Here is a 22710-nt window from a genome sequence, read left to right as displayed (position 1 = left end):
CTTAACTACCTGGCTATACTGGGCCTACATAATGATACTTTGTCAAATGTGTCTCAATTAGACTAAGACTTAAATGTAATGTTTCGTTGAAGTGTTTTATTATTTCTTTCGATGTTCTGTACAACTTACTTTGAACATGTATAGCAGTTTGGTTTGAGTTTTGAATTTCGCACAAAGCTACCCGAAGGATATCTGAGCTAGCCGTCCCTAATTTAGTAGTGTAGGAGAGAAAAGACACCCACCGCCAACTTTTGGGCTACTTTTTTACCAACGAATAGTGAGATTGACCGCACATTATAACGCCCCTACGGCTGAAAGGGCGAGCATGTTTTTTTGTGACGGGAATTCGAACCTGCGACCCTCAGATTACGAGTCAAGCGCCCTAGCCACCTGACTATGCCAGGCCACCAGTATAGTAGTATTATAAAAGTACATGGAGACACGAAGATGAGAAGATAAACGTAAGATGACATAAATGATATTTCTGAATATAAAGTATGTGCAGAAAACTAAATTTCTTTCAGCAAAAATATGTTGTTAAAGGAACTTGGCTCGAGGACTTTCACATTACGTATCGTAAACAAAATATACAGAGGGTATAAAAATTAAACATATCCTTGTTATATACAGGCTAAATAATATTAAAGGTGGTTATAAAATAAACAGAATAAAACCTTAATAAAACTAAAACCATGGAAAGACTTATATGTAAACATAGTTGGAAAAAAATTAAACTCGGATGTTATGTCATGGTAAGGCTAACAAGAAAATAAAGAGATGGTTTGAAAAAAGAAAAAAATATATAGTAGATGACGAAACTGTTTCCAGGTAAATTTGATTTCAGCTGTTAAACCGTAAATCAACATCATCTCTTGCAAATAAGCCAGTAATGACCAGGATTTACAAAGTTTGTAAAGTTCTATATATCTAAGTGATATAAGATTGACAATAGTACCTGAACAATTTGGTAGTCACCAGATTCAACACAGCAATGAAAAGTCAGTTTAGGTTATGTCAAACCGGAAGCAGAGATAACACAAAGTCGATAATTACTCTATAACTACAGAAACGTATAACTCATTATTTAAACCTAACATCCACATATATATTTGTTTTAATAATAACAAGCATATACATGTGTATATGCTAAGTATATGGGTTATAGAAAATAATAAACTAACGTATTTCTAAAAAAAATAAATTATTTTTTATTGGATGAGAACAACTTTTCTTGAATTTTGTATGTTTACAAATGTATTTGTTTCTTTAAAATTGAGCACAATGTTAAACAATGAGCTATCTGTGCTCTGCCCACCACGGATATCGAAATCTGGTTTCTGGCGTTGTAAGCTTGCAGCATACCACTCTGGCTCTGGGGGAGGTTACGAATATGATTGACTATAAAACATTCATGGTTTTACAAAAGTGAAAGAAAATACAAATCTAGAATTAGGTGAAAAAATTACACATTATGACATAGTTTGTGTAAAATAAAATAAACTCATTTTCAAGAATAAAAAAACGCCAGAAAAGCCATATGTTATTGTCGGTGACAAGCAAAACTCAAGCGCAATGCTAAGTAACGTATTTCGAAGTGTTAAGAGATATTCTGTATGTCACTGCTTTTCGACTAAGTCAGACAGCTTTATTGATAATATTTTCTATAACCCTCAGTGTAACTAAACCTCCAAGAGACAAGATTCATCCTTAGGGTTTCTATGAAAGCTTTCATCATAATTGGTATAACAGCTTTCCCAAGAAAAGTCAGCTCTGTAAAAGAAGAGATGGACAATATTAACAGAATGTGGCGCTGAAAACCTTAGGCATCTAAGCAGCTTTTAGTTGCTTTAGATAGAAAGTATGAAACAGTTTTATAGCTGGGATATGCTTCACGCTGTTTAGTATACCACTGATTAAACAGTCTGTTTCCTGCAAAATAATGCCATGTGTTAACATTAATAACGACATAAAAAACATTTAGAGTATTTGTTAATTCCACAAAGAATAATTTATCTACGTTTTGTTTGCGATTGCGCATGTGTCCTCATCTGCTTATAACTTTAAAGCCACTGGACTAATTATCATCAATCCTGACATTCATCCTATGGAGTAACATAGAAAGTTAGAGTTGGGATCTAACCACCCTCTGTCTTCCTCGTGTTTTGAACGAGCGCGTCAACTGAAGTATACATCAAGGAATAGTATCGTCTGTGTGTCGGCTTCTCAACTAAATTTATCATACACTTAATCTACACCCCTCTTTGAGAGTATCATACGAAATTCAACGTTCAGTCTTTCCCATTTCATGACCCAGAAGACTGCTGTACGTCTGTGTATCCGCCTTTAAATCCTACAGTTTTTTTAACTCCACCAAATTCCGTATATGCTTTTAAGACTGACATAGTTGACATTATGATCTGACTCTTATATCACGTGACCCTTGGAAAACTATGTAATCCTCAAACTATTCTTTTGATTTACACCAAGCTTTGAAGCCACCTAAGGACATCCCATGGAATAACATATAGAGTTGGTTTAGGGATCTGACCACTAAATTACCACTAAAGTACATTAAGCTAACGTCTTAATATATATTGATCTCTACCCACTGTTAAAATGTCCTTAGGTCAATCCAAGGGATCACAAAGAGGGATTAAATACAGTTCTGCTTTTTTATGTTTTTCGTGGGTGGAGTGTGGAATCTTTGTCCTTCCAACATAAAAAAAACAATGTAAAAAACAAACAAATAGTAATACGTTGAAAATCAACTATAAAATGCATACTCTGTGTGTATAATCCAAACCTGCTTTATTTACTTCTTGTTTTACGAAATTCTAGCAACACTATTGCAAGCTAAGGTCTGTAAACAACTTACATGAAAATTAGATATCATAGTTCGAGTTAAAATAGCGACTTTGTTTATAGTACCATAGTCTATATAACATACAACAATCTAACAAATCAATTACTGGCTTAAATAATTCAAATGCATTCGAATATTATATGAAATTTTCTTCAACATGAATATTCAAGTCGCATCTGAAGATATTTCGTCGAGTTTGAGATGAATTAATTACACGTTCTTCATTTAATGCTGCTTAATCTATACGCCAATCTAACGAATGTAGAATGCAGCTTAAAAACTCTTTTTCCAACACTAATATTTTTTTAATTTTTCCTATGTATTTTAATTGTACTCTGTTATGTCTTTCTCGTGTTCAGAGCCCTGGCATAGCCAGGCGGTGAAAGCACTTAACTCTCAATCTGAGGGTCGCGGATTCGAATAGCCCTCATGTAGCTCTACGCGAAATTCAAAGCAAACCAAATTCATGCACTGGAAATATTGATTTCACTAAATAGTTATTTTAGCACTATAAAAATATATATGTATATATATATACCAGCTCATTGTGTTACGTTAAACACTTTTAACACGTGTTTATATATATATATTAGCTTATTATAAATTGATCCAGTCAAACAGTTAAAGTTTTTTTTTTTCAATTATTGATGTCCTTAGAAAATATTTTGATATTAAATTCGAAATTGTTGTATATTTGATTAATAATAGGGACGTAACATTCACTACACAGCCAAAAGTATGTGAACACCCCTTCTAATTATTGGGTTCGACTATTTCAGCCACATTCATTTCTAGCAGGTGCATAAAAGTAAGCATGCAGCCATGCAATCTCCATAGACAAACATTGGCAGTAGAATGGGACGTACTGAAGAGCTCAATGACTTTCAACGTGGCACTGTCATTGGATGCCACCTTTCCAACAAGTCAGTTCGTCAAACTTTTACCCTGTTAGAGATGCCCCGGTCAACTGTAAGTGCTGTTATTGTGAAGTAAAAACGTTTAGGAGCAACATCCTTTCAGCCACAAAGCGGTAGGCCACACAAGCTCACAGAACATGACCATCGAGTGCTGAAGCGCGTAAAATGTGTCTGTCTACAGCTACAACACTCACTACCGAGTTCCAAACTGTCTCTGGAAGCAATGTCAGCACAAAAACTGTTCGTCGGAAGCTTCGTGAAATGGGTTTCCTTAGCTGAGCAGCCGCACACAAGCCAAAGATTACCACGAGCAATGCCAAACGTCGACTCGAATGGTATAAAGTATACCATCATTGGACTCAAGAGCAGTGGAAACGTTTCACTATCTGGAAGTCTGACGGACAAATTTGGGTTTGTCGGATGCCAGAAGGACGCTACCTGCCTGAATGCATGGTGCCAACTGTAAAGGTTTGTGGAGGAGGAATAATGATCTGGGGCTGTTTTCATGGTTTGGACTAGGCTCTTTAGTTCCAGTGAAAGAAAATATTAATGCTACAGCATATAATGACATTCTAGAGAATTATGTGTTTCCAACTTTGTGGCAACAGTTTGGGGAAGACCCTCTTTTGTTTCAGCATGACAGTGCCCCCGTGCACAAAACGAGATCCATAAGGACATGAATTGCCGAGATTGGTGTTGAAGAAATTCACTATCCTGCACAAAGCCCTGACCTAAACCCCATCGAACACCTTTGGGAGAAATTGAACGCAGTTTGTGAGTCAGGCTTTCTCGCACGACATCAGAGCCCGACCTCAATAATGATCTTGTGGCTGAATAGAAGTGAATCCCCACCGCCATATTCCAAAATGTAGTGAGAAGCCTTCCCAGAAGAGTGGAGATTGTTATAGCAGGAAAGGAGGAACCAACAACAAGCACAAATGGGTGTGATGGTTGGGTGTTCACATACTTTTATCCATGTAGTGTAAATCAGTTTAAAACCTATTAGTTGTTTTATTTTCATCACTAATCTAATTTCGTTATATTTTGAGTTTATTAATGTTTGAACATATCGTATTTCAAGACACAACTGAATGTGTGTTGTGATCTGTACAGCTACACAGAAGATTATGATTTTATTCGACTTTTCCAGTTTTCTTGCTAATATCAAAATAGAAGGCAATAGATGTCAGATCTGATTGCTTAGTTACGACGCTGCTGTGTAAATGATTTAAATATAAAAACTAAAGAGAAATAAAAATTTAAAATGTTATTAACATCTTTCGTTAGTTTTTTTATTTTTTACTGTAACTAAAATCATTTTAATAAACTTCATAAAAAACAAACGACACCAGTTTTTGGATCACAACAATTTATGTCAAATACATGGTATTATTTTCTTAAGGTTAATTAACACACACACACACACACACACATATATATATACATATATACACATAATAAGAATAAAAACGTTGCACGAATTGAAGAAATCCCTAGAGTAAATTTTATATTCCACATTATAGCTTATACCCTAGGGATTTTTTCAATTGATGCAGTTTTTTTTTTCTTTTGTTTCAGCTTGTTTTATGTTTATAACAAACTAACATTAGTCAGTTGTTTGGATTTGCAGTTTTTATCGTAGTTCTTCCTTTTGATTTTGAATTATTTTACGTAGCCTTTCAGTATTAATATTATATATAAATAGAGATTAAGTATGTCGTATCGAAATAATTTTCGACCCTCATTACGTCCTTATAGTTCATGTTAACACATCCAGTACTACACTATCTGCTGATATGTAATATATTTTCCATTGCTAAAGACTACCTTAGTCTGTTTATAACACACAATTCCTTCCTTATACTTTTCGTAATCTGGTATGCAAAAAAGGCAGTTTTCCAACACCAGTCTGAATAATCATCCCTCAAAGGTTTGTGTTCTTGATTATAGAATAACATGAATACCTTTTTCATTTTACAACTGCTTGCGATATGTAATTGTTGAACGGATATGTCGTGGGAGCAGCTTGCAAACATAAGACTTGGGTCAGTTATGTTGTGTACAAATGCTTGGGGCAGGTAAATGACTTTTGCTAGTTACTGCTGCGATTATTAATTCTTACCTATTACAAGGAGCCGCATTTTGCTTACCATGCCTGATGTGCGATGTGCTACAGGTCTCATTGTAACTGGTCTTGGTAACCTAAATTAATCCATATTCCTTTGTTTTCCAACGACTTGAATGTGTGTGTAATATATAATAACATATACACATATCTTATGTCAGTGTTCAACTTTCGGCAATATACTATTGACCTTAAGCCAATAAATTTCAAAATGTAATTCTGATGCGTGACGTTTCAGATATAGTGGATTCAACTCTCTCTACACATATATATATGTGTGTGTGTATTAATTATTTATCTTAATCAATGTTCACTTTGTTTATTAAATTGGAAAGTGGAATTTAAATTTTCTTTAAGAAAAGCTTTATTTTTTGGTCAAAGGTAAGTGTAAAACCTTTCAGTATTAAGTTTACACAACAGTTTTAAATATGTGACTAAGTTAAACATTATTTGTAAATATTGTGGAATCACTTTTTATTTTCATTTTTGTTTGATCCAACGTTTGAAGAAGACGTTAAGACTTAAAACTTAAATGCTATTTCCAATGGTTAGAAATTTCTGCTGTATTAGGATACATACATGTAAATCTTAGGCTTCCTAGTGAATACTTCTCTCGTCTGGTCTAACATTTTCATTTCATAACGTTATCAATATTTCAAAAATAACAATTCTTAAAACCTTAATTTTTCGTGAATTGCTGCTTATAATTAATTATATAGCATAGAGACTGATTCATGTGTTTACAAATTCAGTTTTAAACCATCAAAAAAGACATGAAATATAAATAACACAGACACTTGTGTCACCTCCTGACATAGCCAGGTGGTTTGGGTGATCACTCGCAAGTTCAGGGTTGTAGATTCGAATCCCTATCACACAAAACATGCATATTCTTTCAGCTATGTGGACGTTATAATGGAACACTCAATCCCGCTGTTCGTTGTTAAAAGAATTGCCAAATATTCGGTGGTTGGTGGTAATGACTAGCTGTCTTCCCTCTAATCTTACACTGCTAAATTAAGAAAGGATAGCCCTCGTGTAGCTTTGCACAAAATTTAAAACAAACACTAGTGATTTAAGACGCCTACTCACGAAACTATTATTACTAATGTTGTGAATAAAACCTTATGATGTTCCAAAATTTATGAATGGTAACAGTCTTCATTATGTCCATATTCCTGTCTAAGTTTATAAGAAATAAGTTTACGTGTTTTAACTCACCAAACATTTGTGAATTACTTATAATATCTGTTTTAAATCCAACATCATTTTAATACTAATGATAAACCAAACTTTTTTATAAATTAATTATGATAAGCTTTTTACGAAAATAAATTTTACAGAGTTTGTTTGATTGTTTTTTGAATTTCACGCAAAGCTACTCGAGGGTTATCTGAGTTATCCGTCCCTAATTTAGCTGTGTAAGACTAGAGGGAAGGCAGCTAGTCATCACCACCCACCACCAACTGTTGGACTACTCTTTTACCAACGACCGTATTGACATTCACATTATAACGCCCCCACGGCTGAAAAGGCGAGCATGTTTGGTGCCAAAGGGATGTGAACCCACGACCTTCAGATTATGAGTCGCACGCCTTAACCCATCTGACCATGCTGGGCCTAAATTTCACAGAGAGAGAAAGATATAGATTTTGATAGTATAGCATATTTAAATTAAACACAACAGTTAGTCTGAACTAAATAACTCCGAGGTTAGTGTCAATTACCTAAGCATGGCGCTTCTTATAGATAATCGATAATTAGTTATAGTATCATTTCGCAAATCATATTGCGTGATAACCAAAATATAAAGTAATAACTTGTAGCTGAATTATTCTTTGCTTGCTTCTCCAGTTTAGCAGCTTAATTAAATCAAAATCCTTAATTCATTCATTAACGTTACATTGATTAATTGTTGTTAATTTGTTGCGTAAGTAAATCCAAATCATCTATTGTTGTGTCCAGTCAATTGCAAATAAATTACTGCACTTTCTTGATAATTACGTAAATATTACCTACGATCGGTAAGAAAACTACTTCTTAATTAGTTTTTATGGATTTTGTACTAATGAATTAACATATGACTGATAGTGAAAAGTGACCATCGAAAGTTGTTACTGTTGTCAACTTCTATTTATTTACTTGGCTGGTTAGTTTCTTTTACATTTCGCTCAAAGCTACACGAGAGCTATCTGCACTAGCCGTTTCTAGTTTAGGAGTATAAGACTAGAGGAAAGACAGCTAGTCATCACCACCCACCACCAACTTTTGGGCTTCTCTTTTATCAACTAATAGTAAGTTTGACCGCACATTATGACGCTCCCACGGCTGAACGAGGTAGCATGTTTGGTGTGACGGGGACTCGAACCTGCGACCCTCGGATTACGAGTCGAATACCTTAACCACCTGGCCATGCCGGGCTGGCCGGTGAGTGGGTTGTTTCAAAAAATAAACACAAAGATACGCAATGGACTACCTGTGATTTACCCACCACAGGTATCTTAGGTTCTAAGTCTGCACAAATACTAGTATGGCTTTATTTACTTAACTGCTACTTTTGTTTGAATACTTCCATCATTTAAGTTTACGTAATAGAAACTTCTTGTTATAAGTTATTTATTTAGATACATCTAAATGATTGAAAAATTATCTTAAAACTATATTTTTTTGCCGGGCTTGTGACTCTATAACTTTAAAGTTATGTAGAACATGTTCCAATGTAGTCTGTACGAAGAGCTATGATAAAGAGCTGAAATAAAGAATGTTATTTTATATACAGGATAATTAAACTTACCAAATTTTTTGTTCACAGTGCGTCTGGTAGACTCGTGTTGTATATTTGAATTTGCTATTTTTCTGCCAATGGAAGATTCGTTTATTCAGATAGAACTTTTGGCATTTCCAGTTACGCATAACCCAACGAACAACACACATAGCTACTTCAAGAAGAAATATTTTGCATTAAACTTAATGCTTTTATAAAACATATGTTCTTAAACCAGCTACTTTTGAATATAGTGTATATTCTATTTAGATAAACATTCTTAAACATATATACACGTATTTTTAGTATAACTAAATTTCTTAAGTTTTAAACTTCGTTGTGTCGCTTATAACCACTACTGAATATCTCACATGTGAGAAATATTTTTAGTAGTTTCAACAAACTTTCCAATATTGTTTTGTTAGATTAAGTTAAAAATTCGGAACTTAAGGATAATCAAATGCAGTTTTTATTATGTCAGTCAGGACTCACTTAATCGATAAATTAGAGTAAGATGTGTACGATATCACTGCATTGTTTACAGTATCTATTAACTGTGTATATATCCAGTCTTGACTGTAAATGCCTAAACCTCGCAGTGACAACTTTCGAACTAATACAATATGAATTATTATTTAAGAGTTTTATTCAGTTTGAGCAAAGTTGTGAAGCATCTGAAATTTATAGTAACTTATTTTCTCGGGAGACTGTACATATAATATGATATATTCAAGGAGATTCGTGAATTCTATTTTAATAGCATTTGCTGGGTATAGTTGTGAATCTCGTCAACAAGAACAGTATTTATAGAACGCAATAAATTAAGTACGGTGCTGTTTTCTCTGTATGAAGGGAAAACATTTTACTGGATTTACACACGCTTTGAAAGTTTTCTGTCAAAATCGTTCAAACTAAATTTATTCTTAACTCTCTTTTGTAAAGTCTACTTAATCTGCTCAGAATACATTTCTATTCATAAAAAAAATAACTTACTTTCAGCACACCTTAAGAAATGGACTTCCTTCATCTTTACTATAAACTTAACACACAACTTTCTTGCTAAGAAAACAACTTCACCTCTAATATTTAATTATGTTTCAAGTTATTTCTGACATTTGTTATTACTTACTTTCGAAAACAAAGTCTCACTGTTAAAAAGCGCCTCAATAAGCAACATAGGATTACACTTTCTTATGTCTCCAATTCGTCAATTCGTATCAGCAACTATTTTCTTTTAACTGGTGTTCTACTTCGAATCTTCCTTTAAGAGATCGTATATATAGATACACATGTGGTAGCTGTAAATACATCTTATTGGCAAAACTTCCCGCCATTTACAAATACGCGATTAATAGATCTGAGCTCAAACTTTAAACTCTACCTAACTTCTCTGGCCCAACAAAACCAGGTGGTTAAAGCCTTTGACTCGTAATCCGAGGGTGGTGGGCTCGAATCCCCCTTATACCAAACATGCTTGCCCTTTCAGTGGTAGGGCCTTATAATATCACGGTCAATCCCACTATTTGTTGGTAAAAGAGTAGTCCAAGAGTTGGTGGTGAGTGGTGATAACTAGCTGCCTTCCCTCTGGTCTTACACTGCTAAATTAGGGACGGCTAGTGCAGATAGCCCTTGTGTAGCTTTGTGCGAAATTCAAAACAAACCTAACTTTCCTTTATATTCTCACAACGAAATATCATCACACAATTTTATTTATGTAATAATCAGAAACTGTTAGCAAATTAAGGTTTACGTATTATAATTGAAAATTCTAACCTCAATATAAATTCAAACTCTTTCTTCTTTGCTTTACTAAAATATCATTTTTTAATTGAATGTTTTATAATTTCTTGTATTTTTCTATTATTAATTATGATGAAAGTTGTTCAGTCTTCATAAATTTAACTGATGCCGTGGCTCTTCTATTAGTTATCAGACATCTTTGTGCCCCCCAGTGCCACAGTGGTGTGTCTGCAGACTTACACACTAAAAACCGGGTTTCGATACCCGTGGTGAGCAATAGGCTATCTGTGCTTAATTCAAAACAAACAAACAAACAGGACATCTATGTGATTCTCAAAACTGCAATGTTCAAACGATCGCTAAAGCTTTGCACATATAGTAATTTACTTGTGCACTTTTACCTGGTGGTTAGTGTACTCTACTTGACGAGGCGGTTAACCAAATTGCAACCTGTATTCGAACATGTTCTCCGTATCTGCAGCGAAGATGTTATTAAGTGTCGAGTAATCCCACTTTTCACTGGTAAAAGAACATTCTAACAGTTTAGCAACATTTTTCTCCGACTAGAAAAAAAGTATGTAATGTACACTTATAGAGATTTAAAGTGGTGTGAAAATCCAAAACTTGTGTTTTTAAAATAAATACAGGCTTGGTGACATACATACGTAGTGAAATATATGGAAGAAAGAACCACATGCAAATTTGTAAAAACCACGTGTAGTTGTCAAAAGGGAGATGCATTTGGAATGTTTTTCCCCTATTTTTATTTATCGTTGAAACATTTGAAGAGAAGCCTCCCTCTAGTGGGCGTAGCGTAAGCTATCTATAAACTAATGTTTATTTTCTCAAAAATACGGCGCCTGTTTCCTATTCGAATCGCTCAGTTTGTACTATTACGAACATTCCCAATGTTTTACTGGTTTTTGCCGTTTCAAACATAACTTTTAAAGCATTGGTTTTTTGAAGTAATATTTATATTATTTGAATTTAATAGGGCAAAGGCAGTTTAGTAGAAATCCATAATATATTATTAAGTTAACAATTACATTGTTATAAAAACACCCAGACGTTCTTAACACTGTATTTCATATGTTGATTGTAAAAGACCGTTTATTATCTAGTAAGTTTCTGTATTTCTAGAACAAAAAAAAAATATCACATGAATAGCCTATCTCGATTTACATAACATCTTGGTACAGTTCTAAATATTCAAAACTAAATGACAGTTATTTCGACAAGAATGTATACATTTCGTTAAGATACGCTTTTTGATGGTGTCACACGTAACATACACGTTTTTTATCATTAAATATGTCCCAGACTGTGGTCTTAAAAGATTTAGTTTAAAAGTGTTTCATAGGAGGCAGTAGTATTGCATATAAGTGACTTGAGATCAAGAAACACAGGGTCACGCTGTTTGTTGAGACAAGTGGTTTAACTCAAAGAATCAAAGTTGAAGATTCATATTTTGACTGATCAGCTCAAGAGACCTACCAATACAAAAAAAAAGGTATCTTACAAACATTGATGACCAAATATAATATAATATAATATAATATAATATAATATAATATAATATAATATAATATAATATAATAATATAATATAATATAATATAATATAATATAATATAATATAATATATAATTAATAATTACTAATTTTACTATAATTACTAATTTTATAATATTATAAAAAAAGTCAGAGCTGATAACATACTTCGTATATTTGTGCTGAAATAAACATACTCTACCTGGTGTTGTTTGTTGTAATTTCGATTTTGTCAAAATTTTCGACAAAAATTGCATAAAGACTCACTGTGCATAGCCGACCCTGATAAAACAAAGTTAAAATATTTCATTACAAACTCTTGGAATAATGTAATTGGATAGTTTGATTTGATTGTTACTCTCACAACACAGCTAGGACCCCAAAAATGAAGCGCGTTTATGTTGCATCGGGCTGCGAACCTCGGAAACGTTAATTCGCTTTTGCTATTTCTTAGTTATTAATACAATATGATTTACCCCTTTTTCATGTTTAGAGAGTGATAAAGTTGTAAACTGAGCAAGCATAATTCAAAACGAGAAACAAAGTAGCACTTTATTAATGACAGAACCGTTTGTGAAAATAAACTTACCTACTTAAACATTTTATTCAGACTTCTAACGCTCAAGCTTTAACAGAACTTCATAATTTTAAACACTTGTCACAGCACACTGTATCACCGTCACGCCACACATGCTCGCCCTTTCAGCCGTGGGGGCATTATAATGTAACGGTCATTCCCACTATTTATTGGTAAGAGAATAGCCCAAGAGTTGGTGGTGAGTGGTGATGACTCGCTGCCGTCCCTTTGGACTTACACTGCTATATAAGAAACGGCTAGCACAGATAGCCTTCGTGTAGCTTTGCTCGAAATTCAAAAAACAAATAAACCGTACACTCTAATTATGAGTATACGATAATTTAAAATTTGACTTTCTTTCATTGTCAAATTAAGAAGTAAATATATAAAAAATATGAAAGACCGAAGTGTGGTATTTTAAAAGAACTAAACAAAAACGTTAGTTAATTAAAGTGAAAAAATACCGTCATATTATACACTGCTAGCCAAAATCTTAAGGATTCTCTCTCCAACATACCAATGCAGCTAGCTGTTGTTTGACGCCCCTGTATAACCTGAAGCTCCATTGTTCCATGGAAGGAGAAAGCATCCCAGATCATGATGGAATCTCCTCCACTGTGTCGTGTAGAAAATGTCTCCGGTGGGATATCCTTATCGTGTCAGTAACGTTGGAAACCGTCTGGACCATCCAGGTTAAATGTTTATTCATCAGAAAACAAAACCTTCATCCATTTTTCCTTGTCTCATGTTTGGTGCTTTTCAGCAAAGTTTAACCGAGCTGTTTCGTGGTGTGAAGGAGGCGTGGCCTTTGAAGACATTTACGGTTTTTAAAGACTTTCTCTCGTAGATGCTGTCTTATTGTTCTTGAGCTGCATTCTGCGTCCGTAAGAGCCTTAATCTGGTTCGACGATCGGCTGGTGTCTTGCCGGACAACCAGTCGAATCCTCCTGCTTAACGCCGGCGACATTTTCTTAAATCGACCACTTGAAATTCTCGTTCCGTATCCCTCAGGGTCTTTTAAGAAATTTACAACAGCAGTTTTACTGCGCCCAATCTCACCAGCGATGGCATGTTGAGAGAGACCTTGCTTTTGCAGCTCGACAATTCTGCCACGATCAAACTCTGTCAACGTTTTAGCCTTTGCCATGTTTTTACCCAATGTAACACTGGAGATGGCAGTGGGAGATGTTGACAACGCTAATGCTTGAACACAAATGACTAAATTTCGTTACGTGTTTACCAATTAACGCTTAGTTTCAATATGATCTTAAGTTTTGACCAGCTAGTATTTAGTCTAATTTCACAGTGTTCGTTTTTTCCCTATTAAGTGCTAAAAGGTTTTTTTTTATTTTCCCTTTTCCTATTTTCATCTTTCGAAGCTCTACTCAAATAAGTGGTTGAGTCTAGCAACGCAAAATACATATTGTTTTCCATATGTTCATTGGCCTTAAAATTTTGGCCAGCAGTGTATGTATACCTTTGTGAATGTATTGCCATTTTAACCAATAAACAAAAACTCACAATGTAAGAAAAACGCATGAAACAAATAACTGATGGTTTTACGCTTTTTGCCATGACGTTATGAGTTGTACATTCATGAAAATAGAGACTTTTTAAAAGTAGCAGGCTAAATATAATGTAAACAGTATATTTCATAGCCTGCACAACAGTATAAGCGCAATCTTTTTTTTTTTTCCTTGTCATCAAGCCATGCTCCGAAAACATACTTTATAAATTATTTGATAGATCTTCTAACCCATAGATATATTAGAAATACAGAAAACTTACACTTGCGTTTGAAGTATTACATTTCACTGCATGAAATATTTTGCTTGTGCTCAATTTTCTTGGAATAAAATTACTTATAACCAATTTCTGAAGTTGGAAAACATTTATGTATAAAATTGTAATGTTAAACATCATATGGTGAAGCTGTTATTTGATGTTCTTTTCTACAGTAGAGCACAAGATAATGAAACATACCAATATGGGTGGATTTATTATTGCAGCATTCTGCTATTCGGAAACTTCTATGGAGAAAGTAAAGAATAACTTGTATACATTTAATCTTGGAGTACTTTTTTACCAACATGTGACTGATTTGATTACATTTTCTACGCAAAATATAATCACACAAAATTAAATATTTTATGATTAATGAAAGCAATTCTTTACCCTCGTCACTTTTTCAGTCCTTTTTTATGTTCAGAAAGGTTTGAGTTGAGTTTAACGAATCAACTTTGGAATTGACATTTGAAACTCATGACAACAGCACTTTTTTCTTCGTCCCAGTGTTCAGCTAAGGATAAATCCACGTTTCATCATAGTAGACATTTTGAGACCTATTTTTCTTTCTCTTCTAAGAAGCTCAGTTGGGTTAAGCCTCGTGTCTGTACACGTGTGTTATTTTCGCTGACAGCTGAATTAACCGCATGGGCTCACGAACAACACGAGGAAATGATCGTAAGAGTACAAAACAGGCTTTTTAGCAATGGAAACAGGCGCTGTAGCTTTGAGCAAACAAACATTAAAGAAGCTTAGAAATAGCTATAGTTACGTATCAGTCAGATCTTTTTCTATCTTTTTCTCTGAATTTATTTCTCCATTTACAGCTGTACTTGATTTCTTTAAATATTCGTGCATCAATTAGTTATTTAGATATCACTTTATTTGGGAAATTGATTTTCCATAAAACAAAATGTGCCACAGTTCATCTATGTATGTCATTATTGTTGTCTGATGAGCTTTAACACCGTTAGCCTTAAATGTAATAAAATGCTATTATTATTACATTCTGACGACTATATAATGCAGAATGTAAATCAGTGAATATGCAATTAAAACGATTTTATGCGTCGTAAATATAAAAACATTACATTTGCCTTTTTCTTTACAAAAAAGGTTTAGATAATCAAGAAAAATTAACTGTGAATTAGCTACATTGCAAACCATAAAACACAAAGTACTACATTCTACAATGTCCATTACAATTGGTTAATAAGAACAGTGACGATGTTTGGTCTTATAGTATAAGATTAAGTCTCGGCTGAAATATTTTTTGTTTGGGAATTTCGCACAAAGCTACTCGAGGGCTATCTGTGCTAGCCGTCCCTAATTTAGCAGTGTAAGACTAGAGGGAAGGCAGCTAGTCATCACCACCCACCGCCAACTCTTGGGCTACTCTTTTACCAACGAAAAGTGGGATTGACCGTCACATTATACACCCCCACGGCTGGGAGGGCGAGCATGTTTAGCGCGACGCGGGCGCGAACCCGCGACCCTCGGTTTACGAGTCGCACGCCTTACGCGCTAGGCCATGCCGGGCCGACGGCTGCAATATATCAATAGCTATACTGTAGTTTTGGCATTGCAGTTACGTTAATGTACTGTGTATTTTATGTGTTTCTATTAAAGAAAACGCACTTCACCTCATCTGCCGCGTTTTTCAAAATTGCAGATTATTTTATTTTTATTTTTTGTATAACCATATGAATTATCTCTTTTTGTGTTATTGTGTAGGTTCTGTGGGTTAGTTTGTTTTTTTTACAAGCTAAACTTATGGCCCTAAAGAAGAATCTCATATTTGCGATGGTATGCATATCTTCATCAGAGGTTTGTTTTTAATATCGTCCATGTGTCGTCTACTGGAAATTATTTCGCTGTCACCCGCTGCTGAACATGTAATGTAGCTATTTTAGTGACATACCAGTAATGTTATAGAGAAAAAATGTTTTAAATTTTGGCGGATATTTGAATTTGAAATAAGCTGCAAGGAGATCACTTATTATTAGGACGTTTTGTACGAATAGTCTTCGTCAAGCAGTCTCCGTGTTTTATAAGATTTAATGTTCGAATAAACTGATTTAACTAACACGAAATAGAAATGCTAAAGCAACGGGGCAAAATAAAAAAAAGAAAGGTTGAGATTATTGGATGGCAAAGATAATGAAATATAAATAGCTATAATTTGGTTAAGTTTTAAAATAGCTACAATGTAAAAACAAATAAACTAATCATGTACAAACTTAAGAAATATACACAATAAATTCATCATTCTTACATATAAGAAGCCAAAGTATAGATATATATGGTGTTTCAGGAACTAGTTATAAGAAGCTAAAGAGTTCATTGTGCCGTACAGTACTCTAAAAGAGATCGTTTATGATGAAATATATTGCAATGATTTTATTAGAATTAGAAAATTTAACATTCATGAATTTTTCAGTTTTTTCAGTTAACATATGTAAATCACCATGCACAGTTTTCACTCACAACACAAATATGAGATCCATTGAGCTTGTAAGGTCATTGTTAAGGTTCGTTTGTTTGCGTAATAGCAGGTGATGTAACACGTATATTCTAATGCTAAAAATGAAAGGAACTTATTTAAAAGAAATCGTTCAGTATTTAGTCATATTAAATAATGTAAAAATTATTCAAAATTAAATCAAAAGTTCCTTAAACATTTTGATTTAACACTTACCAGTCGCATAATCCATGTTTTTCTTATTTATACGTCACCCAAATGGCTCATCAGTAACGTTAAGTTTGCTGTACTCTGTGAATGTAAAACAAACAGCCAATTACGTAAGTTGGGCTTAACAACAAAATAAACGAACAAAACACACGAACAGAATGATGGAATGAGAAATTATGTCAATTATAGAAATGTGTCATGTCATTCATATTCTTACAGTATCATTAATCTTGTCATTACAATTATAGAAATACATGCCATATTATTAATTTTGCTATAAAATTTGTTTGTTTATTTGTTTGTTTTGAACTTTGCACAAAGCTACTCGAGGGCTATCTGTGCTAGCCGTCCCTAATTTAGCAGTGTAAGACTAGAGGGAAGGCAGCTAGTCATCACCATCCACCGCCAACTCTTGGGCTACTCTTTTACCAACGAATAGTGGGATTGACCGTCACATTATAATGCCCCCACGGCTGAAAGGGCAGGCATGTTTGGCGCGAAGGGGATTACGAGTCGCACGCCTTAACACGCTTGGCCATGCCGGGCCCGCTTGCCATCACAATTATAGAAATACATGTCATATAATTAATTTTGCCATAACAATTATAGAAATACGTGCCATTTTATTAATTTTGCCGTAACAATTATAGAAATACGCGCTAGGTCATTAATCCTGGGATTATCATTGTCATGTTATTAATTTTGCCATAACAATTATAAAAATACGTGCCATGTTATTAATTTTGCCATAACAATTATAGAAAAACGTGCCATGTTATTAATTTTGCCATAACAATTACAGAAATACGCGCCAGATCATTAATCCTGGGATTATCATAATTTCAATCGGCGTAGTTTAGTAAACTATATCTTTAAAATGTTGTGTTGAACGTAATGTACTTATAAATATACGGTTTATGTATTGATTGGTTTATCATATACATTTATGGTTATTACTATACTTATACTAACTGAAATATTAATGCTGAAGAAATTTTAACAAGAATTGAAGGACTTCGTCAAACGAACTTCTTTAGCTGGCATCACCAGTTACGTTATCTACAATAGTGCGTTACCGCTTCTTCATAAAAGTTCTGTAGGAAAAAAAAAATTTTTTTTTAGATGCTCCATGTCTAGAACTCATTTTTTTCTTTAACAAAACTGGTAATTTGCTGGTGAAGGGGCCTTTTAAAACAAAAATCAATGAGTTTAAGATAACCTCGGCTTAAATAAGCAGTATGTCAGTTATTGACTGATCAGGAGTGTGTCAAAGAATTGATCAAATGCCACTAACCATTAAGTCTATTAAAGATATATGAGATATGAGTAATATTTTATATAAGTTTGAACAGCTGATGACTTTACTGGTATGACAAGCTAGGATTTCTTGTTCTACGTATCTACTCTATGTGGTTTCATTAAATAGACATGTAGCTTTATTAAGATAAAGGTGTTTGAGACAAATTACAATAATTTAACTTTTGTACACTGGCTTAGTTACAATCCCCTCATTTTCTGTATTTCTCGTTAGAGGAATTTCATCAGTGAGATTTTTTTCTCTTAAACTGGTACAGCAAAAAAGCCAGTTGGTTGTGTTGTCCCACTGTGACTGTGTAGAACCTCAGATCTAGATGTAATCGATCTCATTAGCTGTAGCTTCAAAAATCAGTGTTGTGGGCTTCGATCAGTCCTGTGTTATTTGTGAGATGTTCCAGTTCTGTAAATTCTTCAAGGATTTTAAGCGTTCGGTAAACCAAAGATTCAAAACTGTTTTTGATAATAAACTATATTAATGAAATTAATGTACTAGTAATTATAGTAAGTTCGTAAGTTCCAACGTCAGCAATAAATGATTAAAACTGCTATAAGTCTTTAGATTTTTTTTACAAAAGCAGAATCTTAAGCTGCGATTAAAACATTTCTGTGACTAACTTATACACTGAAAATCTTCTTCTTTTTTTTTTACAGTAGTTTCAAGAAAAAATACTCTTTCTTTTGTCTACTTTGTGTATCGGTGGAGCTGCTTCAAAAGCATACACGCGCTTTAATAGTTATTAATCTAATCGAAAACTTATTAAAAAAGAAAAAAGCTAAACTTTATCTGTTACAAATATACATGAAAAACAACTTGTTGGGAAATTTAACTGCAAAATGTTTGTTTGGTTTTGAATTTCGCGCTACCTACGCTAATCGTCCCTAATTTAACAGTGTAAGACTAAAGGGAAGGCAGTTAGTCATCATCTCTCACCGCCAACTCTTGGACTACTCTTTTACCAACGAGTAGTGGGATTGACCGTCACATTATAAAGCCCCAACGGCTGAAAGGACAAGCACGTCTGGTGTGACGGGGATTCAAATCTGCGACACTCAGATTACAAATCGAGCGCCCTAACCCCCTAGTCACGCTGGGCCTTCATTTGCAAAATTATAATTATTCAACGAATAAAAATTCATTTCAATAACACAATCAGCAAAGATACTTCGTAAATTTATGATATTTTCTACATTATAGCATTTGTTTTACATCATCATAAATTTACAAATTACAAACAACTCTCTATTAGTTTTTCATTTAATTATATTTATTATTTTATATTTTCTCATGTTGATGAGATTTGTCTTAATCTTATACGCCGATATTTTATTGTTACTTAACAATAGTTTTAAATAATACTGATGCTTATAAAACCACGATTACTTATTGTAATTTAATACGTTATACGCAGATCATTCAATAGAAATAATACGTATCTTTAATTACATAAAAATGAGCATTTCACTTGTCGTACGTCAAATAAAAACGAAAACAAACTTTCAGACAACCTAAATTTTTTCTTGAAAACAAATACAGCGAGCTTAAAATTAATTAAGTAATCCTAAATTGTAAATTTTATATGAGCTTGTATTCATAGATATATTTCATCGATAGCAAATATTAAGTTACAGCCATTCAGTAAGTTTACGTTATATGAAAGGTACTGCTCAAAATATTTGTTACGCTGCCAATTTTGACTAAAAAGCATAATGTTAGCATGAAAGAAAAGTGCTATTGTTTTGTATTTCACAGTTGTTTTATATATCGAAAACATTTAACAATCCTTGATGCAAAGTCCTTGGAGAAGTATATATGTTTAACATTTTAATGTTGTTGAAGTAGATATTATAATAATAAAGTTTAAAACAAACTGATGTATAATTTCTTAAAGGCTTAAAATTATTTCATTTATATTTTCTTCAGACAATGTTTCGAATTCTTAACGCAAAAAAATAATGTTCTGTTTGTCTTGATTACAATGAACGTGTCTGTTTTCACTTCATGCAGATCAACATCAGATACGATTTAGAGCCGTATGACTTACTGATGGAAAAGATAATGACCATCATTAGGAAGTATCTTTCCTTGACATCTTGTTAAGAGGAAGAAAAGATTGGAAGAGCTACACGGATTACTGCTAGATAATACCAATCAATAGACTTGTCATTTCTCTACATTAGATAACAACCACAGGATTTAGCGAAGTAATATCTAGGAAACATTCTTCGATTAGTAAAAGCATACATTATTAAAGGTATGTTATTGTGCTCTGTTTACTCACCAACAAATAGCATTTCTTGAAATTAATGCTCTTTTTTAATTTTTAGCAGAATCAGTTTTGCAAGGGACTAAAAACAGAAAATTTTAGTTCGTTTGACATCAGTTACTAATAACATGTCTTTATAACAAAAAGGGACGTAAAACCCGTAAAGGAAAGCTTGAAATAAAACTTTTAATGCTACCAACGTAAATTATAAACGTCATTATATTTAAGTTACCATACTTAAAGCACAATCACATTTAACAACTTCCTGATGTACGATTCGGTGATAAAAATAATTGTAGAACTCTTACAAGACGGATAAAGTCATATAGAATATATAACTTGATCATTAATTTCAAATACATTTTCAATTTAAAATCTTCGGTAAGTTTGCTTAACATGTACACATAATTGGCATTTCTTTCCGAATAAGAACTGGATTGCATTTACAATTTGAAACTGTTTCATTGCTCTCACTGCTTTATTTTGTAACTGAACTAGAGTGTTTTGGATATAGAAAAAACACTATATTTCTGGAATCCATGAATCCTAAGTGCCTGCAAAACTATTGGTTTAAGAGCAAATATGCATAAACAAAAATCACCATATCAACTATTGTTCTTGAAGTTGTGATTTTACAAAACATGAAGCAGATAGCCCAATGTGACATTGCTATAAAATAACATAACACATACAAATCATGTTGTTATACAAACCCTTCTAATACTGCTCGTGAGTTTCGAAGTGACTTTATTTCAAAGATATAAATAGAAAAACGTTAATAACAATATGGTGTCCACTAATTGATTAAAATATATACAACTAAAAGAAATTAGAGGCTAATTGAATACTTCTATTTTCTATCTATCACAATGCACAACACAACTACTATTATTAGATTCTGTCAAAGGCACATCTGACGTGAGTTTCATGTAAAACATGTAACAGGTCTTCTGAATCTGTATGCACATTTCAGTAGTATTGAAATAGAATGAGCATAGTGTATTCTTACTTAATGGTTTATGCAAGAGCAAAATGTGTAAAAATATCTATACTGAAACATGCTAGGACCAAAAATATACATGTTTAGACATTTCGATAATATGATGAGAATAGTTTCATTAGAATCTGATCAAATGTAGCTAATCATTGCAAAGGTGTAGACGCTTAACAAAATGTGACTAGCAGAGAACGTAGTCATTAAAGGTATAAGGTAAGATATTTTTGACAGTTTTGCAAGAAAAAATATTTAACAAATAGGCAGTCGAAACTAGAGAGCTTAAGATTTTCAACTGAGTCAGAAGCTTAGAAAGTAAATGCATGACAAGTTATCATGTAAACGATTAGAAATAGGTTTCACAAAGTTAATCACTATACTAAAAGATAAGGGATATTTTTTCGTCTAATTTATCGCCGCTAAGCAACCCGTCTTCAGTTGTGAGAAGATCGCGTGTATTACCCAAACAATATGTGGGCGAATGCTTTTTTTACTATCGAACTGCGCTACACACTGTAGCCAGATATCAGGCTTGTACATGTTTGAAGAATGACCTATAAGTGACCCAATCTCAATTTCTTGGAGGAAGATACGTGTGTGGTGAGAGTGGAATACTGATTCTGGCAGAGATCAATAACGGTGACCATAATGGTCCTTATGTGCTACGACATACCACATCGAACGTTATACGATGTATAAATACATCTTAGCAACCATTTTTGTGCCTATGCGCATGTACAGGTGTTTATAACTTTTTTGTACCGGATAATAACGCGTTTCCTCACAGTGTTAAATTGGTTAGCTTCCTACTGTAAAAAGGTTTCAGAGTAACTGGATTATTACCCGTATGATATCATAAGACGTTAAATCCACCTCTCAGGGTGTTGATAAATTGGAAACAGATCTGGTGAAGAACTTGCCACATTACCGTATCACCTGCTTCGTTAAGTTATTACACATTATGAATATAGTAATCGCTGTATTACTTTAATTAATGGCTGGGGTGATCATGCGTTTTATAAACAAAATATTTCTGATTAGATTCTAATTTAAACGGAGCCTTTGTGAACATTGGTCTTGGTGACAATAGTAAATATTTACATATGACATCATTTTACTGGA

At 33.5% G+C, this 22710-nt stretch overlaps 1 pseudogene across 1 annotated transcript in view; it reads left to right on the top strand.

The window, feature by feature from the left end:
• LOC143238711 (sex peptide receptor pseudogene) overlaps positions 1-22710 on the top strand; it is an 82810-nt pseudogene that overhangs the window by 29545 nt on the left and 30555 nt on the right. Inside the window, exon 2 of the transcript XR_013020723.1 lies at positions 20336-20582. The product of XR_013020723.1 is annotated as a sex peptide receptor pseudogene (transcript). The remainder of the gene's footprint in view (positions 1-20335; positions 20583-22710) is intronic.

Source organism: Tachypleus tridentatus, chromosome 13, assembly GCF_004210375.1.
Source record: "Tachypleus tridentatus isolate NWPU-2018 chromosome 13, ASM421037v1, whole genome shotgun sequence".
In the NCBI taxonomy this organism is placed as follows: Eukaryota; Metazoa; Arthropoda; class Merostomata; order Xiphosura; family Limulidae; genus Tachypleus; species Tachypleus tridentatus.
The sequence above is the reverse complement of the archived record's forward strand: the minus strand, read 5'-3'. Positions and strand labels throughout refer to the sequence as shown.